The sequence below is a fragment of the Gekko japonicus genome, unplaced genomic scaffold (genome assembly GCF_001447785.1).
Source record: "Gekko japonicus isolate JY-2015 unplaced genomic scaffold, Gekko_japonicus_V1.1 scaffold561, whole genome shotgun sequence".
In the NCBI taxonomy this organism is placed as follows: domain Eukaryota; kingdom Metazoa; phylum Chordata; class Lepidosauria; order Squamata; family Gekkonidae; genus Gekko; species Gekko japonicus.
Genome location: NW_015162496.1, coordinates 354,415 through 365,479, shown reverse-complemented (window position 1 = coordinate 365,479; position 11,065 = coordinate 354,415).

The following is an 11,065-nucleotide window of genomic DNA, read 5'->3' as shown; positions in this document are numbered from 1 at the left end:
GCTCCTGGGAAACATGGGCCTGTTGACATTCCACGTGGGGGCAAAATGCATAGAATCATAGAATGCTAGAGTTGGAAGGGACCTTGCAGGTCATCTAGTCCAACTCCCTGCACTCTGCAGGAGCAGAGCCGAAAGGCAGCCCTACGACATACCCGAAAGACGGTCGTCCAGCCTCCGCTTGAAAACGTCCAGCGAAGGAGCCTCCACCACCTCCCGAGGCAGACTGTTCCACTGCTCAACCACGCTTACAGTCAGGATGTTTCTCCTGATATTTAGAGCTTCTCCTGATATTTAACCATCCATGGTTAAACCTCTGCTTTCTGCAAAACTGGCTGCCTTGTATAGTTGCCAACCTCCAGATGGGACCTGGAGTTCTCCCAGAATCAAAACTGATCTCCAGGTAACATAGATCCGTTCCCCTGGAGAAAATGGCTGTTTTGGAGGGTGGACTCTATGGCATGATACCCCGCTGAGGTCTCGCCCCACTGCAACCCCCTCCCCCCAAGGCTCCAGGGATTTCCCAGCCTGGAGTTGGCAACCTTAATCCAGCAAGTGGTATTAGAAATCCCCCTTCTTTTTGTGGCTGCGCCCACCGCCCCATGTCAGAATTCCAAAGGTGCCCAGAGGCTGAAAAAGGTTGGAGACTCCTGCTATAATCACACAGGAGAGGGGCTGGGAGGTTGGAACAGAGCTCTTCACGCGGCAAGAGGGAAACCACAACAGTCCAACTGGGCACACAACTGATCTTACTTTGTAGACCAGGCAGCACCTTTGAAGTACGCTTCTAAAGTTTGCCAGAAGGAGGGGAAGTGAGATCTAATGGGTGGGAATCACAAGGGAGTCGATACCGGCTAAATATCAGGAGGAACTTCCTAACTGTCAGAAGTGGTTGAGCAGTGGAACAGTCTGCCTCGGGAGGTGGTGGAGGCTCCTTCGCCAGACGTTTCCTAGCGGAGGCTGGACAACCATATTTCGGGTATGTTGTAGGGCTATCTTTCAGCTGTGCTCCTGCAGAGTGCAAGGGGTTGGACTAGACGACCTGCAAGGTCCCTTCCAACATTCTAACATTCTATCATTCTACAAGGGAAGATGGCTGTCAGCTTGAAACACCTAGGCTGGGTGGTGCTTTCCCTCCTGCACACCTGGGGATGCAAGCTGAAGGGGAAGCACCAAAAGGCAAGGGAGCAGTGTTTATTTATTTATTTATCAAACTTATACCCCGCCCTCCCCGCAAGCTGTTCCCTCTAAGCTGAGTTAGTGTGAGCTAGCTCACAGTTTTTTAGCCTCCAGTTCACACATTTTTGTCTTAGCTCAGAGAGAATGGCTCCAGAGCAAACTAATTCGTGCAGTAGCCAAATGGCTCGCTCACAATTTTAATGCCAGTAGCTCACAAAGTGGAATTTCTGCTCACAAGACTCCACAGCTTAGAGGGCGCATTGAGGCCCTTTGAATCACAGCCTCTGCGTGTTGGGTTTTAAAAATTGGTTTTTAGCAGAGATAAAATAGCTTAGCAGTGCCAGAGTAAAATAATTCAGACCCAGAGTCCATGTGTGTTTAAAATAGAAAGTCATTACTACATTCTAGCATAGGAAAGGGTAACTGGGATGAAAATAACAACAGAGCTAAATTCCCTACATCTTTACACTACAAAAGACAAGACTAGATGAGAGGTAATGGCTGCTCTTCTTTCTGCTTCAGAATTCCAAACAAAGACGGGAAGAGGAGCCATAAAATGGTAAAACACTTTGACTCTTTACTTCCAATGAAACTCCTAGATGAGGGAGAATTTTCCCGGGCTTGTAGTTCTAGACTAAGATTGACTACATGAAACATGTGATTTCCTGTGACAACACAAACAAACATTTAACCCCAGATATACTGAGTGTAATTTTTTTTTTTTTTTTGGTAAACAAATTTTTTATTTTCTCAGGAATACAACATATAAAACATTTCATTCTATCAATTGTCTACCCCATTCCCAGTTCCTCCCCTCCCTCCAATGGCTTCCCACAATGCTTCCACCCCTGCTCCAAATTACTTCATATCATCAACAATATCAGTTTTTCATCATTACAATCTAAAGATAACATCGTTTGACTTAATATTGATCTAAACATATTAAGTTTTGTTTCACATCCCAGTTCTTTTCCAGATAAATTTTAAAATCATTTATACTGAGTGTAATTTTAACTTGTAATACCCAACACTGCGGCCTCTGCCTGGACGGTTAACCACACCAGCCCAGACTGTCTCGTCCACCTCTTATCTTTTTATGTTTGTTCTATAGTCTCTGTTTTATGTAAATAGGCTTTAAAGTGTGATTTTGTAAGGTGCTTTGGATCCCCGTTGGGAAGTTAACTGGGATAAAAAATATACTAAACGTATTACCGCTTTCACACCCACGAAATAGCGCACTTTCAATCCACTTCCAATGCACTTTGCGACTGGATTTTGCTGCGTGAAATGGCAAAACCCGCTTGCAAACGCTCGCTGAAGTGGATTGAAAGGGCACTTCTTAATAGCAAAAATGCTAAATGATCCTGTTGGCATTTCTCCCTTGGCCCTTGTGTTCAGCAAGTTTTATTTATATTTATTTATTTATTTATTTATAATTCGATTTATATCCCGCCCTCCCCTAAGGCTCAGGGCGGCTAACAATTGGGGCAAAAGCCATATTTAAAACAATTAGAAATAGAATAAAAACATAACAATAGTACGACAAAGTGCTGGTGCTCTGGTGTTCCCAGTTCCAAGACGGGTTCCGGTAGGGTGGATCCGGACCAATGACGTAAATTCCAAACGGCAGATAACCAGTCTTCTTCCCAGGGCCCGCTTGCACCCTGATGGTATCTCCTCCAATTTTCAGCGGCGGTGCATTGGTGGAACAGTAGCGGCGGCGGCTCCTACTCAAAAGCCTGGCGGAAGAGCAATACTGATGCGCCGAAGATCGGGGAGGACTGTGGTTCCCAACCTCCAGGTTCCCCTGGAGCTCTCCCAGAATTGTGACTAATCTCCAGACAAGAGAGATCAGCTCCCATGGAGAAAATGGCCGCTTTGGAGGGTGGACTCTGTGGCTTTATATCCTAGCTACTGAGGTCCCTCCCTCCCCAAGCCCCGCCCTCCTTAGGCTCCACCCCCAAACAGGACTTGAGCAGGAGAACTTCCCTTTGGATCATGGCCCATGTTTATCTATATATCTAGTAGCCAAGTTGCCCCCTCCGTGCGGATATCTATATCCGCACATCGGGGGCACCTGGGGGGCAGGGAAATTTTCCTGCACACTCAGAGCAGTCCCCAGGTGTGCAGAAAAATCTAAAAAGTTGGAAAAAATATACAGGGGATATTTAAATCCCCCCTAAAGTAAAAGCATTCTCTAGCCATTGGGGGGGGAGGCTCGGCAGGTCCGGTGGCTGGGAGCTGCCAGTGCGGGCGGGGCAGAGGAGAAGGATTGATGGGCCCAGCAGGTGGAAGCAACGCAGGCCTCGCCACCGGTGCCCGGGGGGGAGTGCGAGAAGGCTCGGCAGGCCCGCACGACTTGGTGCAGGGGGGCGGGGGAGAAGGATTGGCGGGCCCAACAGCTGGGACCCGCGCAGGCCTCACTGTTGGTGTGGGGGAGAAGGCTCACCTGCAGCTGGTTCATTGTCCTCCTCCTCCACATGGAGCTTCTTCTCCCCCCCGCGAGTATCGCGGGTCCCTGCTTCTTGTATAGTTCTAATTCTGTGTTTTGTGCTGCTAGACAGTCACGTGCCGTTTTCAGGGAATGAACCCCGTTTTGGAGAAGGCAGTTGTGGCTGCGAGAGACACCAGTGCGAAAACACCTTCCTGCCCCAGATGCTGGAGCCACATGGGGTGGAGGTGTCTGGGGATCCTTGCCCTCCCTAGGGTTGCCAGCTGCAGGTTGGGAAATTCCTGGAGGGCTGGGGGTGGAGCCTGGGGAGGGCAGGGACCTCAGTGGGGTATGATGCCACAGAGTCCACCCTCCAAAGCAGCCATTGTCTCCAGGGGAACTGATCTCTCTTGTCTGGAGATTAGCCGTGATTCTGGGAGATCTCCAGATGCACCTGGAGGTCGGCCACCAGAGTCCCCCCCGATCTTTGGTGCATCAGCATTGCTGGAACTGCAGCTGACCCACCTCAACTCTGAGAAGCAGCAGGAGATAGAGCTGCTAGAGGGGTCAGGTTTTTTTATTTGCTTTCAGCTGTGGTGATTTAGCTGAGAGGGTACTGTGTGGGGGGACTGTGTTTGGGAGTGTGTGGGAGAGTTGATAGTTATTGCAGAGTCCCAGCTGCTTGAGATAGGGTGAGAAAGGGTCATCGTTTGACTGTAATTGAGTGCCTGGTTGAATAGCTGTTGGCCACACCCTCTGCTGGGGGAGGCTTCTATTTAAGGCTGCACCTCGCCAGGGGCAGAGCTGACCCAGCTGAGCTCTGAGAAGCAGCAGGAGATAGAGCTGCTAGAGGGGTGAATGTTTTTTATTTGCTTTCAGCAGAGGTGATTTAGCTGGACCTCCTGAGGGCACCTGGTATTTTTGACCACTGTGTGACAAAGTGTTGGACTGGATGGGCCAATGGCCTGATCCAACAATGGCTTCTCTGATGTTCTTATGTTCTTATGCAGCAGGACACACTGGCCGTCCCTTCCTCGCCCCACCCCCAGCCAATTCTTCTCCCCATGCCCTTTTCCAGCACACGGGAGCTCTTCTGCCCCGGTCAGTCTGACAAGGTTAACGAGGGGAGCTTGACCCGGCCTCCGGGGAGGTGCAATTAGCATGCAGTCTCAGGTCATGTGTGGCCGGGGCGGTTTTATGGAAGGAAAGTCTGACTCAGTCCTTCCCACATTTGGGGGCAAGGTGGGGAGGGGGCGCCCCGGTCTCCCTTTCATCCCCGGCTCGGCTCATTACGGCTCTCCACGATGCCGCGTGGAACTTTCCCTGACGTGTCACTGTGGCTCGGCCCCCTCTTGGAAGCCTCTGTGGTTCGCCCAGCCAAAGCAAACGCCCTGGGCCACCGACGTGAGAGTTACGAGAGGGCGCAAGGGCCTTGGATGGAAGCAATTAACGGGTTTTAAAAAATTTCTCTGATTGGGGCTTTGTTCTTGGAAAAGTAAGAGGGGGGGGCTGTTTTGATCCCTGCAGAGTTACTCCGCCATCCATAGAGCCTTTCTCTCGTTTTATTTATCCATTAAAATATTTACGCCCTGCAGTTTCTCTTGGCCTGAGGCCGCTTGGAAGCGCTGGGCAGGAATCTTCCTCGTATTCATAGCTGATGCTTTGGCTCTGCCTTGTGAGAAAACTATGGCATTTAAAAAATTTTGAACACAGCCACTGATGAAGGAATCCAATTAGGGAAGGTGGCTTAACAGGATGTGGAGGACCTGGGGAGTGGGTAGAGAGGCGGAAATGGTGTCAGGCGATGCTGCAGCGTCATTTCCAGCCAAAATACTGAAGCTGACATCATCGCATCGCAGTGACACTCTAGGAATCTCACAGACCTCGATGGCAAAACCACAGAGATCTCTCGGGATTCCCAGAGCGTCACTGCATCACTTCTGGGGTTTGAGGCCAGAAATGATGCCATGGTGTGCATAGTACCAGTTTTACCAACACCCCCTTTCCCCCTCCTGCCACCGAATTTACTGGCAGCATGCCACAGGATACAGGATACAGTGGTGGGCAACAGCCCATTGCCAGTAGTCACTTGGCAGACCTACAGCCAACCCTGTAAGTTCCTGGTCTGAGTCTTGTTGTTGTGTACTAAGGATGAGTCAACCCTAAACTAGCCCTGGGGTCAGGTTGAGCTTGCGTCCACAAAGCAATAGTTGGCTAGGATCCTAGAATGGACCAATAGAGAAACAATGTAATGTAAATAGCCTATCGTTGGGCGTGGGAGTGTTTGGGGTGTGGTTTTTGCATGCTTAAAAACCAGGCTCCTGCCTGGGATTTGGTCTTCCTTCTCCTTGCTGAAATCACTAATAGAGCTGATCACTGTACTTGGGGTCTGTTCATCCCAAACAGCATGATAAACAGCATGATAAAAAGTAGAGACATCACCCTGCCAACACAAGTCCGCATGGTCAAAGCAATGGTATTCCCAGTAGTCATGTATGGCTGCGTTGGACTATAAGGAAGGCCGAGCGCCGAAGAATAGATTCTTTTGAACTATGGTGCTGGAGAAGACTCTTGAGAGTCCCTTGGACTGCAAGAAGAACAAATCAGTCAATTCAGAAGAAATCAGCCCTGACTATTCCCTGGAAGACCAGATAATGAAACTGAAGCTCAAATACTTTGGCCACCCAATGAGAAGGGAGCACTCCCTGGAGAAGACCCTGATGCTGGGAAAGATTGAAGGTCAAAGAAGACGGGGACGGCAAAGGATGAGATGGTTAGGCAGTGTCATAGATGCAATGAACATGACATTGAGCCAACTTCAGAGGACGGCGGAAGACAGGAAGGCCTGGTGTGATCTGGTCCATGGGGTCACGAAGAGTTGGACTCGACTGTGCGACTGAACAACAACATCCATGGAACCCACTATTTAACACTTGTGAACACTGACACCTAGTCATCCCAAGGGGACTTTAGCAGGCTAGTCATGAGCAAAGACTGCCTGCCCGCATATATTTTTGGCAAACTAAAAGGTGACATTGCATGATGGGAAAACATTGCCACTTCCACAGTGGCAGAACAATTCCAAGCTGTTCTTTCACAGGCTATCGTGCATGTTAGTTCAGACCACGCTGAGTTCAGAGGCCAGATGCTGACCAGTTTACGAGCACCCAGAGTCCCAAAGTAATTGCAACAGGGATGTAATTTCATACGTCAAAAAGATGATTGTGTCCCTCTTCTTTTTTGTTTGTTCCTCCATGCTAACTGCTTGGACACTCCTTGATTCTCAACAGTGACACACAACCGGCAATTATATGCAGTTTTTCTCCAAAATGTAAACCATAAGTGGCCGGCGATGGCCAAGCTGTGCGTGTCTCTGCATCACCCAACCCTTCCTGTCCTGCTCGGGCCATGACAGAGGCACTCCAAAAGGAATTCCTGGAAACATCCCTGGCTTTTTACAAGGATGCTTCTCGAGAGAACATCCCGAAGATGCTGACAGAATTGCTTCTCAAGAGAATGTCCGTCACCGTGTCCAGAAGACACTGGAGTGCCACAACACCCAGAGGCCCCCAAGAGTCAAGAATACTCTAAGAGCTCCTCCAAGGAAATGGAAACTCCTTGGCCAACATCAACTGTACAGTCTTTGGTCCGCGGCTGGGCCAAGGGTCTAAGCACAGCGCACCAGTTTCCGACACTAGCCAGGTTCAAGCCAAGCTCCTGTCATATCCTCTAGGACAGTGGTGGCGAACCTATGGCATGGGGCCCAGAAACCTTGGGTTTCTAGGGAAACAGGTTGGCTCCTAAGGAAAAAAATTGACTGGCTTTGGAAACGACGAGGGAGCACAGTGATGTGTCAACACAGTGATGCTCTGTATTCTTGGTGCTGGGGGGGGGGGGCAACAGTGGGAGGGCTCCTAGTGTCCTGGCCCCACTGCTGGACCTCCTGATGGCACCTGGTAATTTCTGGCCACTGTGTGACACAGAGTGTTGGACTGGATGGGCCTTTGGCCTGGTCCAACATTGGCTTATCTTATGTTCTTACGGGAGAGATATGAAAAATTGCCATAAAGTGCTCCTCATTTTTCCTGAATGAAAAATATAGCAGCGTGACCAATGGTCCCTCTAAGCTGGGGAGTCTTGTGAGCAAAAATTCTGCTTTGTGAGCTACTGGCATTAAAGTTGTGAGCGAGCAATTTGGCTGCTGCATCAATTAGTCTGCTCTGGAGCCCTCCTCCCTGAGCTGAGACAAAAATGTGTGAGCCGGAGGCTAAAAAAACCTGTGAGCTAGCTCACACTAACTCAGCTTAGAGGGAACGCTGGCTACTGCATGAATTAGTTTGCTCTGGAGCCCTCCTCCCGGAGCTAAGACAAAAGTGTGTGAGCCAGAGGCGAAAAAACTGTGAGCTGGCTCACGCTAACTCAGCTTAGAGGGAACACTGAGTGTGACCCTTTTCGGCTGTTTCTACCACACCAGGCCCCAGGGCTGCCGGCAATGGGACCTCCCCCCCCCCCGCCTCCTCTAAACAGGGAAACTCCCATCCATTTTCAGGGGCCCTTCTCCTGCATTCCCTCCTCCTCCACTTCTCCCCTCATTTGCGGTTTGTTGTCAGTTTGGTTCCAGACCTCATAAAATCAATGCCTTCTCTTGAGAAATGGCAAATTACAGCCTACAAATTAGCAAAACCCCAACGTCCTCTTACTCGCTCTGTCTTTCTAATTTAAGGTTGGGGGGGGGGAGAGCAGGCCCCTTCTTAGAACATGTGCAAAATGACTTGATCTCCTCCGCCCCCCCCCCCACACACACACATTATTGTTGGGCCTCTGGTCAAAGGCCTTATTTTATTTTATGGAAATATCATAATCCCACATTTATGGAACAGTAGAGAGGGAATAAAAATGAAAACCCAACACAATGAATCGGGGAGGGGGAGCAACTCAAAGTGGGCCCTGCCCTTGAGTTAGGGACTGCTGCAGTCTCCAGACACCAAGATTCTGTTTTCTTCCAAATCCAATGGCGCTAATCTTCTGCTGGCCAGGAGGAGGAGGAGGAGGAGGAACCTAAAAGAAGCCAATGCTGGATCAGGCCAATGGCCCATCCAGTCCAATACTCTGTGTCACACAGTGGCCAAAAATACCGGGGGCCATCAGGAGGTCCAGCAGTGGGGCCAGGACTCTAGAAGCCCTCCCACTTCTATGCAGTGCCCCCCCCCAAGCACCACGAATACAGAGCATCACTTGCCCCAGAGCCCCTATCTATACCTTGTGGCTAAGAGCCACTGATGGACCTCTGCTCCATGGGTTTATCCAATTCCCTCTTGAAGCCGTCCATGGAGGAGGAGGAGGAGGAGAGGAGATTGGATTTATACCCCGCCCTTCACTTGGAGTCTCAGAGCGGCTGACAAACTCCTTTCCCTTCCCCTCCCCACAACAGACACCCTGTGAGGTCGGTGGGGCTGAGAGAGCTCTTTCTAGAACTGTCCTTGAAGGAACAGCCCTGAAAGAACTGTGGCTTGCCCAAGGTCATCCAGCAGGTGCAAGTGGAGGAGTGGGGAATCAAACCCGGTTCTCCCAGATTAGAGTCTGTGCACTTAACCACGACACCAAACTTTTTCAAACCTGGGAGCTGGGTGGGAAGCGGGGGGGGGGGGGGGTGCAGCAGACAACCAGATCAGCATCATAGCAACAATTGAACCTGGAAGTGTCATCACTGAATTGGGGCAACATGACGCCATTTCCGTGTTCAAGCCAGAACTGGTGTCGTGGTGTCAGCACATGCTAGTTCCTCCTCAATTTTGCTCTCACTGCTTCACCAAGCCACCACGGGAGCATGGGGGGCGAGGGTGAAAGGTTTCCATTACTGTGGGGAGATGTGGCGAACCTACCAAGCAGAATGCTACTCAGTTCTTCTGTCAAATAACCTGGATTAGGATGTGAAGTACTATCAATTCCTAGATTCTGCCCTGTTGCTGGCCCTCCAGAGGGACTGGCTAGCCCCTGTGTGAGACAGGATGCTGGACTAGATGGACCCTCACTGGTCTGATCCAGCAGGGCTCTTCTGATGTTCTTCTCAGGGGAAGGCCTTGGCCTCTGTGCCCTGCTGTTGGCCCTCCAGAGGAACTGTTCAGCCACTGTGTGAGACGGGATGCTGGACTAGATGGACCTTCATTGGACTGACCCAGCAGGGCTCTTCTGATGTTCTTGTCAGAGGAAGGCCTTGGCCTCTCTGCCCTGTTGTTGGCCCTCTAGAGGACAGGACACCAGAAGCCCTCACTGGGGAAGCCAGGTGTGGGGAGCTAGAAGGACCAGTCAGAGAGTCAAATGTACTTACAGCTCTCACCCTTGACCATTCGGTTTCAATTTTGCCCCAATCCAAGTTTGCTGATCGAGGATCCCCATATATTAGTTGCTGGACTTGAGAATTCTGTAAAGTTTCTTTGAAATCTAATCCCAAAGTCAGCATAGCAGGACCAATGAGCTAAACACAAGGGTTGGTATTTGATTGGAGCGAATTCCACATTTGAATAAATCTCTCTGTAAAGTAGTATTTCCTTTGGTCTGTCTTGAATCTACTCCTGCCCATCCGCTTCATTGGATTCCCTCGAGTTCTAGTATTTTGGGAGAGGGAGTAAAGTTCTCTTCATCATCATGTCTCCACCCCATGCATAATTTTATAAACCTCTATCTTATTCCGCCCCCCAGTTGTCTCTTTTCTAAACTGAAAAGTCCCAGAGACTCTTCAGCCTTTTCTACCAGGGAAGGGGCTCCAACCCCCTAATGATCTCAGCTGCCCTCCTCTGCATATTTTCCAGCTCTCCAATGTACTTCTGGAGACACAGTGACCAGATTATGCGCAGTGTTCCAAACGAGGCCACGCCGCAGATCTATACAGAGGGCATTACATTGTCGGCCATTTTATTCTCAGTCCCTTTCCTAAGAATCCCTAAAATCGCACACTGGCCTGACACTTTCCTTGGGCTGTCCACTAATACCCCGTGGTCTTTTCCAGCCAATGGTGTCTTCAGGCAAGGGTGCCCCCAGTGGCAGCAGGGCACCAGGAACGCCTTGCTGAACAGACCCTCCGCTTGGCACGCAAGCCCCGTCTCCCGGCCCTGTGCAGAAGCTGTGCAGAGGACATTTCCGTTCTGTCATCGGCTAATGACGAGGGGAAACCAACCGCAGGCCCCATTAACTGGTGTTAAAGCAACAAACTTGCCAGGACGGGGAGGGGGAGGCCCAGTCTCCGGGTGGCACACGGTGGCGGCCTCTCTCGGTCCTGTGCCCGCTCCCCAAACGGCTTTTGTAAAAAGTGGCCAAGCCTGGTTTTGGAGCTCTCGAGTGCCAGCAATTAATTTAGAACTCCGTCCAAAACATTTCAGGGCTCTTATTTTTAACTCCGGCGCACCGAGTCCACGGAGTCTGCTACCGGGGGTTACGAGAGTTCAGTCTGCTTGTGGCGTG